The sequence below is a fragment of the Zosterops lateralis genome, assembly GCF_965231275.1.
Source record: "Zosterops lateralis genome assembly, chromosome: 1".
Lineage (NCBI taxonomy): Eukaryota > Metazoa > Chordata > Aves > Passeriformes > Zosteropidae > Zosterops > Zosterops lateralis.
In genome coordinates this window covers 94,896,887-94,916,164 of record NC_139762.1, presented here as the reverse complement: position 1 = coordinate 94,916,164, position 19,278 = coordinate 94,896,887, and the positions used below count along the sequence as shown (strand labels likewise).

The 19,278-nt window shown below is 35.8% G+C and overlaps 1 long non-coding RNA gene across 1 annotated transcript in view; it reads right to left on the bottom strand.

Moving 5' to 3' along the window:
* Positions 1-885: 885 nt before the first annotated feature.
* The window catches only part of LOC310912717, a 168,098-nt gene continuing 149,705 nt past the window's right edge, over positions 886-19,278 (bottom strand). Inside the window, exon 2 of the long non-coding RNA XR_014590704.1 lies at positions 886-1,005. This is a non-coding gene — a long non-coding RNA (uncharacterized lncRNA). The remainder of the gene's footprint in view (positions 1,006-19,278) is intronic.

Genomic DNA, 19,278 nt, shown 5'->3' with positions numbered 1-19,278 from the left:
TTTTTTGGTTGTGGATGCTGATGTTTCCACTAGTTTCACCAGAATGAGTCATAAATGGTCAGTAAGAATGGTTCTCTCTCAGGTTTTGCCACCTAAGTTCAGAAATCCAGACCAGTGCTACAGCAAAGGAAGCAAACTCATCCTCAGGATAAGCATTGCATTCATATTCCAGCCATCTCCTTTCACAAGGGAAAAAAATGGTGTCTGTCTTGAGTTCAAGAGCTCAACACTAACACTTAAATGCTCTACAAGTAGCACACTATGCAGATAGAGCTGCAAAGAAAATATGGGGATCCTCACACAGCTTTGGACTGATAGTGGAACACATTGGCATTTTACAAACCTAATAGAGAAAGGCAAAGCAGAGAGAACCTCTTGCTTTTTTGGAAAAGCACAGCCAGAGGAGAGGTTATTACTCAAGAGAAAACAATAAAAAAGTGTTCGTAATATATGCTGATAATTGAAGAACTGCTTAATCCTGCTCATAGGTCTCATAGCTTCTAAAGGAATTTAAATAAGATAGTGAGGTTTAACATTCTTTGGGGAGATTGCCTATGGATGACCTTGTATTTAATAATTAAAAGTCTTTTTGATAGGATGCAGAAAATTGATTATAGTAAATTACAATCTGAACAACCAACCACTTGATGCTATAAATAATGCAGGAAAACTTCAAGACTTCTCATGTCTGGATGGTCTACTGAGGATATGGCGCAATGGAGGACTTGGCTGAGTAAATGAAAACCACATGCTCTTGAAGAAGAGCTTCACCCTCCTCCTCATTAGCACTAACCACAGAGTGGCAAAATGTGCATAATTTTAGCAATAATGTGAATGGTATACTAATAATAAGAGAAACTTAATCCCTGAACTGGGCTGAATGTCTAAGGAAAAAAAAACCTGCCAGAAAATTGAGACCAAAAAAAAAAAAAACCAAAAAAAAAAAAAAAAAAAAAAAAAAAAAAAAAAAAAAAACCAAAAAAAAAAAAAAAAAAAAAAAAAACACTACAAAAGGAGCTGGAGAAAAAAAAGGAGATTAAATAGGTAGAATGAACTGGCTTCGTTATGCCTAAGAAGTATCAACTGGGTCAAAGGAAGGGCAATTCAAATAAAATAATGGCTCAACCTAAGACACATTGACATGAGCTATTTAACTTCAATAACAGTAATTTATTTAGATTAAATATTTTATATGCTATTTCAGTAACTGAGCTAGCTATAAACAAATATAGGTGTATAGAAGTGGAAAGAATATTAATGTTTAAACATAAAAACCTTGAATCTCCACCTTTCTATCCGTCATCATCCCCCTCTTCCAAAAATCAATCCCTTTATTCCAGAAGATTTTTTTTCAAATTAGCAAGCAAAGTGTTTGCCAGTACGGTAATAACATCAAAGGTGAACAAAATTAAACGTTATTGGGGAATAGAGAAAATGGAATTTCAAAAGTGATAACAGGGTGAAACTATTTTAAAGCAAGAACATCTCAATACTATGCCATGCGAAGGAAAGCATTTCTACATTTCAGGCCACTCTGAATTCTACCAACACAATAGTTGTCCTTTATCCTCAAGCCCTATTCACAGAGAAAATAACACATTCTCAGCGTTTTTGCTGTTATTGAGCTCCAAACCAAAGAAGTATGCCATATTTTATTACATACAGAGGAGTGATAAAACAAAATTACTTCATTCAGCCCTCTTTCCATTCCCAAGTAGCTTTTCTATGAACCATCTTGGACAATGTACACTACAAACCCAAAAAACATGCACAGACAATCAGGACAAGGTGTAAAAAGTATTATAGACAGAAGTCACACTCTATCAGCTTTACTAGATTTTATTTCTTAAGCAGGTTCTATTAAAGGATATGTCACAGTTTAACCCCAGCTGTCAACTAAGCACCATGCAGCTGCTCACTCACTCCCTCCAGCAGGATGGAAGAATAGAATGGAAAACACAAAAGTGGGAAGACTCATTGTTTTCCAAAATCCAAAACATAATCTGATAGTAGGTACTATGAAAACTTTAATTCTACTTCAGCCCAAACCTTATGCTTATAAGTTATTTTTCTATACAAAGATTAAATCCTGAAAAATAAGCTCTTTGATCTTAGACCTAGTTCATAAATAGAAAGCTTAAGAAACACCTTGGTTTAAGTGACATGAAACCATTAATTGTTGGTTCAAATTTTGTCAGCAGTTGAATATTGACTGACAAATTTCTAAGAGATTTTTCCATAAATTACTTTTATAGGCATTTAATTGAATTTTCCCAATTTTTTTAACCTAAAGCATATCACAAGTTTTGGGGGTTTGTGGGTCTTTTCTTAGAACAGGTAAAACAGGGAGGAGACATATGCCAAACTTAAAATGCAAGATTAAGATAAAAAGTCACTCCCATGTTTTCTTCAATAGAATTGTATACTTTGATAACTGTTTCCAGTTGGCTTTCTCAAAGGAAACTGTCTTTAGCAGTGAAGATGTAGCTATTTTATTAAGCAGTTCAGTTTACAGAATAAGTTCCATAATCTCTACTGCAACTTATATATAAGGAGTCATAAATCTCTTTCTGTACATGTCATTTTAATGTTGATTCCAGTAATAACACCAGATAAAAATCTTTCAGAGCTCTTGTGGTTTCCCACCTCAAAGGGGAAGGGAGCACTGAGGATTCATAGATGCCCACAGTTGAAAAGGAATGTCATAACTCACAGGGCCAGCAAAAAGTTACAGTTTTATTAGTAAATGATGCACATAGAATGGAAATTGGAATAAGCTAGTCCCTTATCTTCTGATATAAACACACGGTGGTGGATTTTGAATAAGCAGTAGGGCGAAAGAAGAGAGAGATTGAAGAGAGGGAGAGAGACTAAAGCCAGCACTGGACTCTAGCAAGAATACTAAAATGTGCTACAGGTAATTTTTGTCAGGTAAATCATATCCTGTGTTTGCTCATTACAGAAATATTCTGTATATGTGACTAGAATTTTCCATTATGCGTCATAGCAAGGTCAAACTTCTATTGTAGCCCTGCATTTCATTTTTTAAATATCTGTTAGTCATTTGACTGCTGCATACACAGCACACAGACAAATAAATAAGAGGAGCATTAAACAAAAGCTGGATAAGAGGTGATTGCTGAGAGCTGTGAACTAATGATAATGTTTTTTCTGGTTTTCAGTGATGTGCTCAGCAGCAGACCTGCAATGACTAACGTAGCAGAAAATCCTCCTATCTTCTCGTAGAATCCCAAGGATCCCAATTATTGTCAGAGGGCTACATTTTTAGCCCTATAAACAGCATCCACTGACTTCAATTTTTCCCTCTTAAGAGGGCTGAAAATAGTGACATCTCTTTTACATTTTTGTTGTCATTGCAAATTTATGTCTGCCCATACGACATCAATATGATGGCTTTTCTAATTGGATCTATTTGTGGGAGGAAGAAGGATCAGTAGCAGAGAGAGACATAGAGATAGATTTTCAGAGTTGAGCTAGGAAAAATATTGAAGCTGAAGTTTTATCAGTATGACAGGAGTTCTGCATCTAATTTCCATGAATATGGAAAAATAGAAAATCTTTCCTTATAAGAACATATTTTTAGAAAGACATGAACATTTAACTAAATCAGATGCTGTAATTATATTATTAACCAAAAAAAAAAAAAGTCTCAAAGCACCCACTTAGAACATTTAACTAAATCTCTGAAAATGCACAAATTGTTTATGAAGAACAATGGAGAGACAAAGAGACAGCCCATGATGGGCAGCAGAGAGTGACTCAGGTGACCAAAGGCTGAGCTCTGCATAGCCTACAGGTCTCTTCACTCTCAGTACTATGACACTGAAAAGTCTAGTAATTTTGCTAGAAGTACAGGTTCTGTGCCGGATTATTGCGTCAGCCATTTTACAAATATTAATGTCCAAGTATACAAAATGTCTTTAAAATGTCATTTTCATGCAGTAGAATAGAATAAATAGCCTTTCCCTCACTTACGAATTCACATGAAATACAGGTATTTGGTGAGGAACCATAGAAATGGTTCAGCTCATGACTCACTAACTGTATTACTCATGGATCTGAACTTATGCCAGTCCCTTAAAAAAAAAAAAAAAAAAAGAAAAGTTGTATGTCTTTTGTTTGGTTGGTTTTTTGTTGTTGTTGGGTTTGGGGATTTTTTGGGTTCTGTTTTGGTTTTTTTTGTTTTGTTTTTTTTTCATCTAGGACATAAAGATAGAAAGATATTGGTACCAGAATACCAGAAGTTGTCAAAAATAAAACCCCAAACGGATGCCTAAAGAGGCTACCTGGAACAGAGGCTAGACAGAGTTAAAGGAATAAAGCAGGTATTTATTAAACAGGCCTTCAAAGGATACACCTTGGGCAGCACAAGAGCCTGACCAAGGCTACACCCAACGTGGGCGATGGATCACACATTTTCACACCTTTTCAAAGGTTTTGGTTCATTTACATATTGGAGTTAATTATCCAATTACAGCTCCAGACTATGAAGTCCCATCCTCCCAGACTGCTCTCTTCAATACGCTGTTGTTTATTCTTTGTGGGCCTGAAGCTGCAATGGTGTCCTTGGTTCTCGGGCTGGAAAAGGATTGTTTTGTCTAACTACCCTGTAAAGAGAACTTGCTAACACCTTATACAAAGTTCAGAGTCACACATTAAGGCAGTATAGAATCTGAAAAATATGAAAGCTAAAACTTAAGGCATCAAAACCACTCCCTCATATCCCTCAAAAAAAAAAAAAAAAAAAAAAAAAAAAAAAAAAAAAAAAAAGTGTATTTATCAAAAGTGCAGTTGACTTGAAATGTCTCACTGTTTTACCCCAGACATATCACAAGGCTCAAGTTATTAAAAAATCAAACCTACCTTTAGACATTGTTTTGAAGTAGAAACAAATAGAAAGAAAGTAGAAATGAAGTAGAAATTAATTATTTGGAAATTATAGTTTTACATCAGGTTATGGGAGATGAAGTTCCTATTTACTGCTCATCTTGAGGGATGGAGAATTCAAAGCTCATACTTTTCACTGCCCAAGAGTGTCTTGACCATTGGCTAAAAGAAGATCTCAAGTGCCTGCTGCGAAAGCTAATCCACTCTGTAAAAGCTACAAGTTCAGTGGCAGCAGAAATAGTGCCCAAGTGGTCCAGCTCCCAAGCAAGGTATTTTTAGCTCACAGCACCTCTCAGACTGCATAACATGAATTTTGACTACAAAATGCCATAGTTTTTGCCCTATCATCTTAAAACAACAGGATTTTAATTGTCTTGCAAAACTAAAGAAGAATAAATTTACTTAAGTTAATATGTCACCTGTTTCTCACCAAAATACATAAATTAAAATTTTCAAAGCCTATTTACTGTCCACCATAGTTCATAGAAACAAGGTAATTTTCAAAATTTCTGTATAGTATTTTCAACACATGAGGGGGACTGATGTTAATAACTTGTGAGTAACCTTTCCAGTTGCTGCTGCTATTTTCAAACAGTAGTTATTTTTGGTACAGGTGTTTGAAGCACAGAGGTTTTGTAAGGTCACTCTGAACACAGAGCTACTGCTTACTTGTAATAGCATTTCCATGACACTGTCATTTAGTTCTCCTAAATGACTTCACATAGGGGGATATGTTAAAATTCTTGTCTCACTGTCTTTAGTTCTGCTTCATGCTAAATGGATCTTGCACTGTGGCATTCCTGCCAATAGTGCTTTTTCTTACAACAAACATCTTCAAACTTACAGGATAAAGTCTGGCTGCTGTTGTGGTGCTCCCTGAATTCCTGTTTCAAATAATAAGCTTCTGAATCATCAGAAAGTTTTATATGTAATTACTGGAGTCAAGTTTCAGGGTAATATCTATATTCCTTTTCACAAAATTTTGTTGCTTTGATTTTTGCAGCTTGTTCCTTCTATTAAGAATGTGAATTACGGGGACAAACTTATTAGGGTCTGTTGCAATAGGACAAGGGGTAATGGTATTAAAGTGAAGGAGGGACTATTTAGATTATATATAAGAAAGAAGTTTTTTACAATGAGGGTGGTGGTGAAAACTGAAGAAGGTTGCCCAGACATGTGGTAAATGCTCTATCACTAGAAACATTCAAGGTCAAGTTGGATTGGGCTGCGAGCAACCTGAACTAGACAAAATTTTCCCTCCCTGCTCACTGCAAGGAACTGGAAGCAGATCACCTTGGAAAGCAGTAGTAGAGTAACAGCATTGTGTCTCTGGCTGGGCACAGAAGTTGCCAAGAGTGGGACAGTGAAAATTGAGGTATAGCAGTTCTTTTCAAAGATGGTTTCCAGTATACAAAATCCATGGGCCCTAATGGGATGCATCTACATGTGCTGAAGCAGGTGGCAGAGGTCATTGCAAGGCCATTTTTGACAATCTTATTGATTATGTTGACTGGAAGAAATTTTTAAAGACCGGAGGAAAGCCAATTGTTGTCATACTGTTAAGGAGGGCAAGACGGACAATTAAGAGAACTACAGGCTAGTCAACCTCACCTAAATCCCTGGAAAGCTGATGGAGCTGCTAATCATGGAAAATATTTCTAGATACATGAAGGACAAAAAAAGTTATCAGGACTAGTCATCAGGGCTTGTAGATGAGGAGAGAGCAGCAGATATTGGCTGTCTAGACTTCAGAAAGGTCTCCCGTAAGATGCTCATAGACAAACTGTTGGAGTGTGGACTGGGTGAGTAGACAGGGGAATGGATCAAAATCACCAGGCCCAGAGGATGGTGATCACAGCCATGAACTTCTGTGACAGGTTCTATTAGCGTATCACAAATACCTAAAAGGAGGTTGCAAAGAAGATAGAGCCAGGCTCTTCTCAGTAGAGCCCAATGACAGGGCCACAGGCAATGGGCACAAACTGAATTACAGTTTGGGGAATTTTTAGCCAAGTCGATAGAAAGGAGAATCAAGAAGAATTATTTCTCATTATACTTTATTTAATTGCTTATTTGGTTTCCTCTGGGCACAGGGAAAGGGAAAAGATAAGCAGTTTACTTTGATCAAGTGAATTACCTTTAAAGTCTGAAATTATCAGATTACTTCCCTTATGATTAAGGCAAAACTATTGTCAGTATCACTACTAATAGGTTTTAAATTGTTCTTGAATATGTTTCTAAACTAAATGTAGGACTAACACTTGAACTCCAGGGTTTATCCCAGCACAATTTATAAGTCATCTCATCCAAGTTAGATCTATGACTGGGTTTTTCCTCAGTTACATCAGCAGTCATCAGATTTCTCTTTAAAAGTGGTATGTATGAGACTTATATTAAATCTGTTTTCTCTCCTGCTCTGCTCCAAGGTACAATCAAACTGTGAGAACAGAGAATGGAACACAGAAGCCCGAAGTTGGGCTAAACATTACCACAGAAGAAAGCAGAACCTCTCTTAATTAGACAAGGATCTGTCTTAGGTAGAAGACACCCTGGAAGGAAACACAGTGCCTAGAGAAGCTCACTGAAGAGGCCTTTACATCCTCTAAGCAGAACATCACTGCAGATCTCACTACAGGAGTCACAATCACAGTAATAGCGGGTAATTCAAACATAACTGGGGTAAACCATGGTAAACCCATTAACTGCTTACAGGAATGGCTGTTTCATCTGTGCTTCCACAAGCCCCTCTGCTGAAGGACTGATGATTCAAATCAGCAACCTTAGTATCAAGAGAGAAAGGAGAATGAACAGATTTATATGCACAAAAGGAATTTTAAATCATTCTATTTTTATCAAGTCACATATACTATGCCTTCTTAACCTGAACAGATAAGGAAGCCCCTCTTTATCTTAACAGCAATCAAGGTGACAAATATTTTCCTATTTATTTTTCATTAATAATTTCAAATTGAGAATTTATATTATTTTCTTCTTTGTCAGGATCACATATCAACTATTTTCTTACTCAGCTTTAACGATGGCTTCTAAGATACTGTCTGCCTGTAATTCAAAAGCTCCAGAGGTGCTATGTTTTCAGACAAAGCATCATTACAATTAGTGACTAGAGATTTTTAAAAACAAATGTGATGGAGATCAAATTATAAACTTTAGAAAAACACATTTACCTACCAGTGTAAGTTCGATTACAATAACCACGATTCATGTTATAGCTGACTTAATATACAAGACAATGCATTTAAAATAAAAAATGCCAGGTTTCAGCCAAGCTTTTAAATCCTCCAAAGTAAAAAGCTTAGCTGTGTGCATCCAGAGAAATAAAAGTTGCAAGGTTTAAAATATCTTAATTTGATCTGTACAATCTCAGCAATCCTGGAAAAGTGATGGACCCCATTTAAGTATCATATAGACCTTGACTACCAACAGTGTTTGGACAGGTTCTTCAAAATTCATCAAAGGAATAGAAATAATGTCAAAAGACTTTTAGGCAAAAGTTTCAAATGTATGCATTTTATTTCCTATGACACTTCTAGATAAATGGCATCATTTAATTTTTTGTTTCTTGGTACTTAAATTTTTGGAGGTTTACTATTCGAAAGGCACTTAAACTGAAATCTTCAATATGTTCATTTCCTTTAGTATGAAGCTTCAAATACTAATGTTTTATAAATAATTTTCACACCAAGAAAAGGTTTTCTCCCATTTCTCTAAAGATTATTTTTTCCTCTTCTAGATCACCTTAACTGCTTTACCCCTCTTCCCCAACCTCAAATGCTTACCAGATATCAGTATTTGTGGGAATGTTTTCATGTCTCTTAAGCCTTTAAATCCTCTTGTCTATTAATGCACCAATCTATTGCAGTTGTGTACAAGATAAGTCCACAAAGGAGCTTTCAGTGCTGTGCCAAAAGGAAAAGATTTCTCTAAGAGGACAGTTTGGGGCCTGTCGACTAGTAAATTTTATTTTCTCACCTCATTCTTTCTTCTTTAAAACCCTTTATGTCTTCTGCTACTCAAAAGAGATCATTTAGACTATTATCCAATGTGTTGCTGCACTGTTCTTGATGATACAAATAGGAAACTATACCTAATCTCAACACCCTAAATACCTTTTCCAATAGATCTTATAAGTCTAAATCCAATATGTTACGTTTTCTTAGTAATAAATATCAACAAAATTGTCACGTAATGATATTTCTCTCCCACAAGAAGTAATCAGGATTTGAATATTCCATCTTCATTATACATTTCATCAGTGTCTAAAAACTAATATGATAACAGCTGCAGGCTTACCTGACTTGCAGCTTTTGTTTTTCAGCCAGCACAAATACCTACAAGTACTGTTAATATGAGAAAAGAAAAAACACAAAATTCAAATAAAACACTTTGAATCCAAATCCCATTGGTCTCTTCTAGCTACTGCAGGGAAGATATACTCTCATAAGTATCAATAATGTGAATAGAAAAGAAATTCAGTTTTGCATATTTCTTCTCACATTTGGCATCAGCAAGTATGATTTTGTATTTGGTTTTTCATCTGATTTGTAAGATGACTTTTTCTTCTAGACAAGAAACATGAATCCTGGATCAATTAGAAGTATTAGCGTAATATAATGAAGGATGGAAGACTTGACCCACCCAGCAGTTACCATCTCCCTAAATCATATGGAGAAATGCCAGTACTGTGGAGAAAGCTGAAGTCTTCATTAACAAAGGGATAAGTGCAAGGTCTCATGTCTTCTGAAGTGGAAAATTCTCAGGAAGGGAATCCACACAGCAGCCCCAAGAAACTTCTTTAATGAAGGTGATCTGCAGTCTTTGAAACCTTTGTTGCTATAAAGTCTCCTGACTATTTGCTCTGCCAGAGTGTTTATGCAATAAATACTGATATCTCTAAGGGTTTCTTACAGCACAGAGAAGCCATATTTTACTACCTTTCTGTAAAGAACCGCTACTATTTATATTCTCTATTTAAATAAAAGACATATTTTTTTATATTACATGGCTAAGCTACCAATCAAATGAGATTCCAGTAATAAAAAATTGGAAATGTCTAGTAATTTCTATCTGCTTTGACTTCAGCATGATCTATCTTACCTACTTGTGCTTACAATCTTTTCTGTTTGGCCACCTACTGATTTCACTGATTTCCTGAATTATGCAGTTTAAAAAAAATCTTTTATTTTGTAGCTAATTCTACCTGCAATCTTTTTTGTCTCCTTTAACCTTGAGGCTCCAAAGACTTCAAAAGAATACGAGAAATTGAATTCTGAAGGAAATATCTGAAACTGGCCAAAAGAGAGAGGTGATTTCCAGTTCTTGAATGAAGGGGTAGTGAAGTCTGCAGAAAGTACAGTGCCCAGTTAAAATAATTTCAAGATAATATATTATTTCAGGGGGTTTTGTACTAAAAACACTGCTTTACAGATAATTTACAGTCATCTATCATGGTTTTATTTCTCTGATGAATACCTCAAAAGTATTGCTAATTTTTCAGAGACATTGAACAGTTCTCAACAAGAACCAGTCAAAATACTTTTAGAATGCAGCTCTCCTGAAGGCAGAGGTTGGTGATGCTTCAGTTCAGCAAATGATCACAAAGTGGAGAAATAAGAGTAAAGTACAAACATAATAAATAAAACCAAATAAAACCTAAACATCATTCATACAAACGGTCTCTCACTTGGGCTAAGAAGCAAATAAGACCCTCTGAACATCAGCTGGGGAGTAATTTATAGCTATCAGCACTTTGCTTTTGGTAGAAAAATGCTTGATATTTGTTGATAGTCATATTGTTGATAGTCACCATTAAAATACTATAGCATGTCCATACTTTAAAATCACAATACCCAAAGAGCTTGCCATTATGCTCAGACAGAAGTCATTAACACACTAATAAGGCAGCAAGAATACTACAGGGAAAAAATTGACTTTGTTATCAGCTTCATAAAGTACATCAAAGAGTACAGATGGAATGGCTGTTCCTGTCAGTGCATTTACATGGCCCCATTTATTACTCTTTTTATATCCTTTCCTACAGTATTTTTTATTTTGTTCTTAGCTTAACTCAGAGATCAGCAAGCAAAGTACACCATGAATTCACAAATTTATCTCTCTGGTGATACAAGAATGATATTGCAGAGATTCTGTCTGGGTTGGAGTTATGATTCTTCACAGCAGCTTGTACAGTGCTATGCTTTGCATCTGTGGTTGTAGAAGTGCTGGTGCCACACCAGCGTTTTGCCTGTTGTGGAGCAGTGCTCACACACCATCAGGGCTCTCCCTCCAGCTCCACCACCCAAATCCAGGAGGCTGGGAGTATATCTATACTGTCTATGTTTGCTGGTGTTGTGATGGCGTTAGATTTTGGTGTGAGGAATTTTTTGTTGTTGCTGCAAGAAAGGGTCATTAAAAGTATGCAATGAATTTAAATATTCTTGATTATTCATAAATATTTGTTTCTAAGGGATGGGGATAGAATGTACTGGGTACAGATGAGGTGGGGGCACCTCTGGGAAATCATATTTTAAAAAAGTCACAGGAGGTGTGGGAGACAGGAATGAGGAAAAACATGGGTGAAACAACTCTGCAGATACCAAGGTCAGTGAAGAAGTACGAAAAGGTTCAGGTGCAGAAATTCCCCCCACCCAGTCCATAGTGATCCCACACAAATCTATCCTGAAGGACAGCAGCTTGTGGGAAAGACCCCCACAGGAACAGTCAGTGAAGAACTGGATACCCCAGGAAGGACTCCATCCTGAAGAAGGGGAAAATTTTCCCCAAATCAAGACTGTCTTGCCCATGATGGTAACTGGTAAGAAATCTTCCCACCTTAGTCTCAACCCACAAGCTTTTCCATTCTATTTTCTTCCTCTGTGCAGTTGAGGAGGGGGAATGAGAGAGAGGGTGGGTGGGTATCTGACAACAAACCAAGGTCAACCCAAAACAGCTTGTTCAGGACATGGATATCCCAATCCCAAATGTTCACTGTGACATGAGTCCATGTCTCCTGTGTGCATATTTTCTCCCTAAAAACAGCTAGGAGAAATATAACAGCAAGAAATTGTTGCCATTCCACATTCATTTCCCACCCACAGCTTGAATAATAATTTCACTCTGCCATGAACATAGTTTCAAAGGTCTAAATGTCACCAGTAGAGCCTCTTCCTTAGAAATACTGATACTGAATTTCAGTGTCTTTCACTTCATCTGTCAGCAGAAAGTAATATTTTGTCAGTAATTCAAGCAATTCTAATTGACAAAATCTGTGCTCTTAACGTGTGTCAGTCAGGCATCATAATTGTAAAATCAGTTTTCACCAGAACCATCAGTATAATGTAATGAAAAATATTGCAGAAAGACAGCATAAGACAGAGAAACAAATTAAGTGGCAAAGGTGAGGAAAATTTTGAGATTACTAGCTTACTGAAAGACAAGTAAAAGTTCAGCACCATATTACTTATGGAAATATTTGGGCATATAAAGCATTTATTGCCACGCTGTTTTGTACTTAGTCAAATATCTCTAACAGCAAAATTAAAAGGAGAAAAAAAATACTGAAGTCAGTATTGTATTTCTGACCTGTACATATTATAATATTACAGCATATGATGTAATAACTGTCATTTATATTTCAGTCTACAATTTATAATAACACAGAAGTAAGCTTACACAGTGCAATAAGTATGGCTAAGAGCAATCATTACCTTATTGTACAAAATTTATTTAGTGTTTGAACTAAAGTTCAAGATAATTGCAAGATAAGAAGGTTCTGGGAAAGCACCAGGCACATGCAAAATTTCTCAATGTGTTTTGTCTTGCTTTATGTGCAGAAAAAATCACTGAAATATGTCACCAAAATGTGTTTCACCCAGATCAAGCCATTATAAGTATGCCCCTTGTATTCAAATATATTCATGCTGAGGTAAATTTATGGTAAGTTTAAGTTCTTTTAAAATATAATCTCACATTTAAATTGAAAAGTATCTCAAAACAGATGTGAGAAGCATGCATTACACATTAACTGAGAGTTTAAAAAATATGAAAAAAATAATCTTTATGGTTTTACAATAGCAATTTTCTTTCAGTAGGTTAATAAGTCTTGCAAATACATGTTTGTGTACTCTAAACTGGTGCCTTAGTAAATGAAAATAATGGAGGTTGGAATGGGATTTTGCATCTCTATAGTACTGCCCTAGGGCTAGTCCTAAATCTTATAACTGCTTAAAATACTGTATGTGGTTTTAATAGAAAATAGCCACTTAACTCACTTTAATAACTGACAGCTCAAAATGTCTCTTGCTTATCTCCTGAAAAATTGAAACTGTGACAGTATATGGAAGTTCCTTTTCTATATCTCCTAGGTGACTCTTAATATAAATTCAATTCATATCATTCTTCTTGTCAGTCAAACAGGAAAAGCAAAAAAAGTATCCACATGCCTATATGCAGTAAAGAAATACTAAAGGCTCCACAGAAATCAGTAAGCTTCTCTCTCTTCCTAAAATTTATGCTGAAAGCAAAAAAACCCAAATAAAACCAAACACACACAAAAACAAACAAACAAACAAACAAACAAACAAAAACCCAAAAAACCTCAAAGCCTAATATTAATATACTAAATAAAATAGAAACTATTTTATTCAGGTGAACATTTGGCTTGTACTATTTATCAGTGCCTGAAGAGTACAACCTGGAAAATCCCTGATCGGACAATATATTCTTTACTCCAGACAGATATGGCAGCTTATGACCATGCTTTACTTCTTTTTTAAGACCTCTTCCTTTTTTAAATAGGAACAGTTCTTTTGCATGTCTCAATTTACTCTATATTGGTCTGAAGATAATGAAATATGGGAAACGTACCTTTTTATGTCATTCAGTCTTACCTTAGAAATTATAGCGACAAACTTTCACAAACAATGATGCAGAATTTCATCTGACTGAGTTATTATTCAGTTGCATATTTTATTATTCACATATCTATTTTACATCAGCTTAAGTAGGTCTTCAAAAGACAGTTATTCTCTGCCTTCGCAGTTCAAGATAAGTCATTAAAATACAGTACATATTATTAGCCTGTATAGAGCAAAAACACTAATCTAGAAAACATTTCTCTTTTGCTATTCACTTTGACATTTGACCGCATTTTGATCTCAAATGTGGAAAGTAACCTTATACCATTTTTTCCTCCCCATTCCTTCTTTATAACAAACAGTAACAGTACAATACTTTGTCAAGAAGGAAATCAGGACTACTTTTACATGAACTCTAACATGTGGTATATATTTATCATATTTTACTTGCTTAAAAATTGAAGGAACAACAAAACCCAGAATCTTTTATCAGGGATTGAGGAAATCTGTCCTATAGTCATCCTCCTTGCAATACCTTAATTAGTTCTGTCATTATTTCACACTGAGAAGTTATTACACGAAAGTATTTGTATAACTACCAGTAAGTTCATCTCCAAAAAAGAAAACAAACAAACAAACAAACAAACAAAAAAAAAAAAAAAAAAAAAAACCAAAGCACATTTCCAAGTAAAACAGAATGCTATGTGTTATTATTAACTGCAAATTTGGTTTTAGGTATACTTAATAATTTCCTCTGAAAATCATTCCCAGTATATATCCAACCTAGCCATTCATCCAAGCTGTCAAAATATTACAAGAGATAAGAAAAATTTAATAATTTCAAAGAAAAAAATAACATTGATTTTAGTCTTAGATGCTTTCATATCAATCTTACGTGTTCAAATCTTTATCAGACAATAGCAAAAACTTAATGAAGGATTGTTTCAAAGCTATAGTTTTTAAGACTTCCTTCTTAATTGTATAAAATCTTTAAATCTTTATAGTTTCCTCCCCTTCCCCCCCCCCCCCCCCAAAGTGATAAATATTAACCCAAAATATTAACCAAGCAGGCAAAATATACTTTTTAATACAGATGCTCTTTTTATCCTCTGGTTACTCCCCTCTGAACCTTGAACTACAGCTGGGACAATTTCCTCTCACACACAGAATGATCATTTTGAATCTCTTGAGCCAAGCTTTAAACTATGTCCAGAGGTGTGCTTGTACACATCACCTTCATACACACTCTCCTCCAGGTGAAATAGGATCCAGCCCTACTTCAGAATCTATATCGTAGTAGCAGAGTATCATGTTGATAAAGCTCTAGGAGAAATGGAGAATACTGGCCTGATCATTGCCTGTCTTTAATGCAGCTTCTTAGTTTCTGAATTATAAGTTCTTTTGGAGCATCTTCTGATTTGACTCTCTCTTTCCAAATGCCTGGTAATAAAGTAAAAAACTTAAAAAACCAAAAATACTTAAAACATGTGCTCAAATTTCTAGTTCAAAATAAACAAGTTTTACTATCAGACTGTAAATTTTTACACTTTTAAGTCCACTCCTCTATAAAATACTTCTCAAAACTAGTATCTATTTTATTTCTTTTCAACTGATAATCAAGTACAAAATTTCATATTAAGCTTGTGGATTAGAATTTGTGTTGCTACTTTACCCTGTGTCTCTTGCCTAGGCATGACAGGTGAGATGACCCCTCAGGGGCCAGGAGGGAAAATGCACCAGACTCAAGTCAAAACTCCAGGCAGCTCGCTTGAACCCTGAGTATCTCAGCCTAATGTATAAAGTATCTCAGCCTAAAATATATTAGAATTAAAGCTGCCAAAAATATACAACAAGAATAATGTATAAGAATCAAAAAATACTTACTTTTCATGACATCAAATTATTACAGCCTGTTAAAAGTACGTTTCTTTGGTCAGCGAAATTTTGTTGAAATTTCATTGACAGCTGCACCAAACTGAGACAACAAAAAAACTGCTATGGCCATGTGTGGTCTTCAAGCAGACCAAATGGGTTATTTTGAATGCATACTGGAACTGGACAACAAGGTTTTCAACTATTTTTAGCATGCATTTAAGTTAACCTTTTTGTTCCACTTCCTGAATATTATTGTCCTTCTCATGGTAATGCAAAGTACCCTATCTGGCAAAAAAACTCACACAATAAATATAGACTACCTATGACCCCAATATATGTATTAGCTTGGCTGAAAGTATTTGGGTCAAGTGCACTGTGGCAAAATAGGAAATATATTTTCCTTTTTCTCTGCTCTATCAGAAAGGTGAAAGTTATATTGCTACTTATTGCCCTGGAACAGGCCTCTTTTCCTGTCAGTCTAGCATAAACTTCAGCAAAAAAAGAAAATGTAACTACACATTTAAAAGAGAAAAAAGTCAAGGACAAGATTTATTTTGTATCACTTAAAGCACAACATGAATAATTGAGTGAGTTATTTTTCTCTTTGGTGAAAAGAGAAAAATGTATAAATCCCATCATTTTTAGTGAAACACTACCCCCACTCATATGCTTACAGATGTTATTAGAAACCATAAAGTCTAAATCACATGCCTGAAGATATATTTTTTTACAAAAATTGTGAACTTGTGAAAAGCATATATTAATTACATAACTTGCCTTGGCAGGACTGGAAATTGTATATTGGGCTATTAAGAGCAATTTTTTTTTCCTTTGGCCTAAAACTTGCTTTAGATTTCTTTAGCTAGTAACATAGCACTAATAGACCAGAACTGTGTCGTGAAACGTTATTGAACCTAAACCTAAGGAATTATAACATTGAATTCTACTTGTGTAATGAGATACAATATAGAAAAAAGAATTCTGAAATACTTGCTTCAAAAATTAACAATTCACAATCTGTGAATGAAGGATTTGGAAAGTTCATTATAGGTATTTGATAAAGTGCATTTATACCTAGCTAATCTGATTGCTTAAAGCAGTCCCAAGATGCTCACCACCATCAACACATGAATACTAAATAATCAGGCAGTTTTGCTCATAACTGGAGTTTTGAAAATCAGGAAAAGCTTTTTGATAAAGCAATTCTGTCTGATTCAGAATGGCCCCCAGTGCTGTCCAAACTGATGGCTCAGCCTTCATGACTTTAGGAAAATACAAGAGCTCATACACAGAATACTGCAGTCTGACATCTTAATGCAACTGACTCCTGAACAGCTACAGCTGTAGCTCCAGGGACTGAAATCCCCATTGTTGGCACTGAGTTGTTTGCTTGACTGGCACAGTGCTGGCCAGCTGGCAACACAGGAGCTGGACTAATGCCCACAGGAAGCTCCTGGCTGCCAGCTCCCTAGAGGACACTGCCTGAGAAGCCAGCCCAGGAGGAAGGGGCTGTCACCACAGCCCAGACCACCAGTGGCACAGCAGTGACTTGGCGGCAGTAGCTGCCACCGCTGCCTCCTCCATTTCATCCCCTTTGACAATAGCAGCCCACATCCGTGTGCCAGATAGAGCACATAGTGGCAGACACTGGCAGTGGGAAGAGAGACTGAAGAGAGAGAAAGGCAAGGGAAACATTAAAGAAGTGTCTGTAACATTCTTGCAGCAAACAAGATGGCAATATCCAGCAGTAAGACGTAGCAATTCTGTCTGACAAGAGTCTGGGTCATCCCTCAGCTGCAGGAAAACCATCAATATAAGACAGACTCTTAAAAGCCTGTACATGGAGGCTGGCCTTTCCTTCAAGATTTGCTCAGGATTCCTCATACCTGCAGTATAGGATTGTGCGTGTATATATATATGTGTGTGTGTGTATGTATATATATACACACACCTATACTTCATATATATAAGATGAATATATACACCTATAGGTTTAGGTGTATATAGAGAGTGTTCCTATTCCTGCAGAAAAAGGAGGAAATTTTTCATCCATCAGTGAAAGACATCATTGGAAGTACTTACATTGGATGTATTTACAATTTCTTTATGGGGATGAGCTTTCTTAATCCAACTTCACTCCCCTAGAACCCCAGCAACAAACTCAGATCAGGGACAGAGCATAACTATTAGAAAAAAAGTATTCAAAGAGTTCACCTGAAGGGGTAAAGAAGCCAAAGATCAAATCCTGATAGTCTCTAACCTTGCAGAAGTTTGAGGCACTTTGTCTGCCCTAGCATTCAGTCTTGAGCCACTGCATGAATCTGACAAGCCCTCCTTTCTCTCCCAGTTCCACATAATTCAAGGGTTTTTCCTTAATAGTTTGCTGTATCCAAGCTCAGGATAAGTAATAACCAGTAAATCTCAAAAGGTTTCAAGGTTTAATTCAGAGAAACATCTGAAAGCCTTATATCCCTTCAAACCTAATGAGCTGAGTAGCTCATGGGAATCAGGTCTCTGTTGACATTTCCAGTAACTTGATTTTAACAAGGATTGAAGTATTACAACAGCTTCTCCTGTTGTTTCAATATTTCTTTATATTTTCCCAAGGAAAATCAGACATAATACACAAGGGATGTGAAGGGGGGCATAGGGAACAGAGGGGGAGGATGGACATGATGAATAGCAGAGAATTGAATTAAAGGAACAAATTTTAAAAGAACCTCAAGCTTTAATCAAAATATTCAAAGGTTTGCTAGTTATCCATGGTTTCCAATTTTGTTGTCAATTTTTTCCATACATTTTAATCAAGAGTGAAGAAACCATCTGACATAAAAATATCACATCTTTGGCAAATAAGTGTGATCTTTTCTCCAGTATTTTTTTGCTTGAAATGTGCTTGTTTGAGCTACCAAGCTAGACTAAATTTGAGTAATTGACCTGGGGTAACATAGTCCTTGTCTACAAAGCTTACTTATTTTCCATAGGTCACTGCCTGATACCTAAGTTCTGCTTTAGTCTCAGTATGGACATAATGCAAGATTGCCAGATGTGTCACTGATTTGCTATATGCGACCTTGAAATTCAGTTACAGATAAGGTTCTTATTATAAGCAAAGATTCTGTTCAAATACATGTCAGCTTTTTAGAACAACATTTCTTAACTAACATTTTTCTTCAGTTTTGGGTCTTTGCAAAGTGTCATCCTGTGTGATTTCCAAATCATATGATAGAATTACTCATTGCTCACATACCTGCACCTTTGATAATTCTAACCCACCAGGGTTAACTTCTGTTTAATAACCAGTTTTATTCCTGTTCTCCTTGAAGTGGTTGTCCTCTGCAGTCAGGGCATTACATCACCCTATGACACAGTTAAGGCAAAAATGCATTCTGGAACAGATTGTTCCCTGCTGCAATTCCTCTAAAGCCAACTCATTTTCATGAAGGGTGAACTCAGATCACAGTCTTTTAACATGAACTCCTTGGTATTTATTGAAGGCAATCTATAGAATCTAAAACCTATTTCAAAAAAATTCTCATGAAAATTTTTAACATACCACTGGGTACTGTTTCAAGATAGGAACAGTTTATTTATAGTATTAGCCTAATCTAAAACACACAAT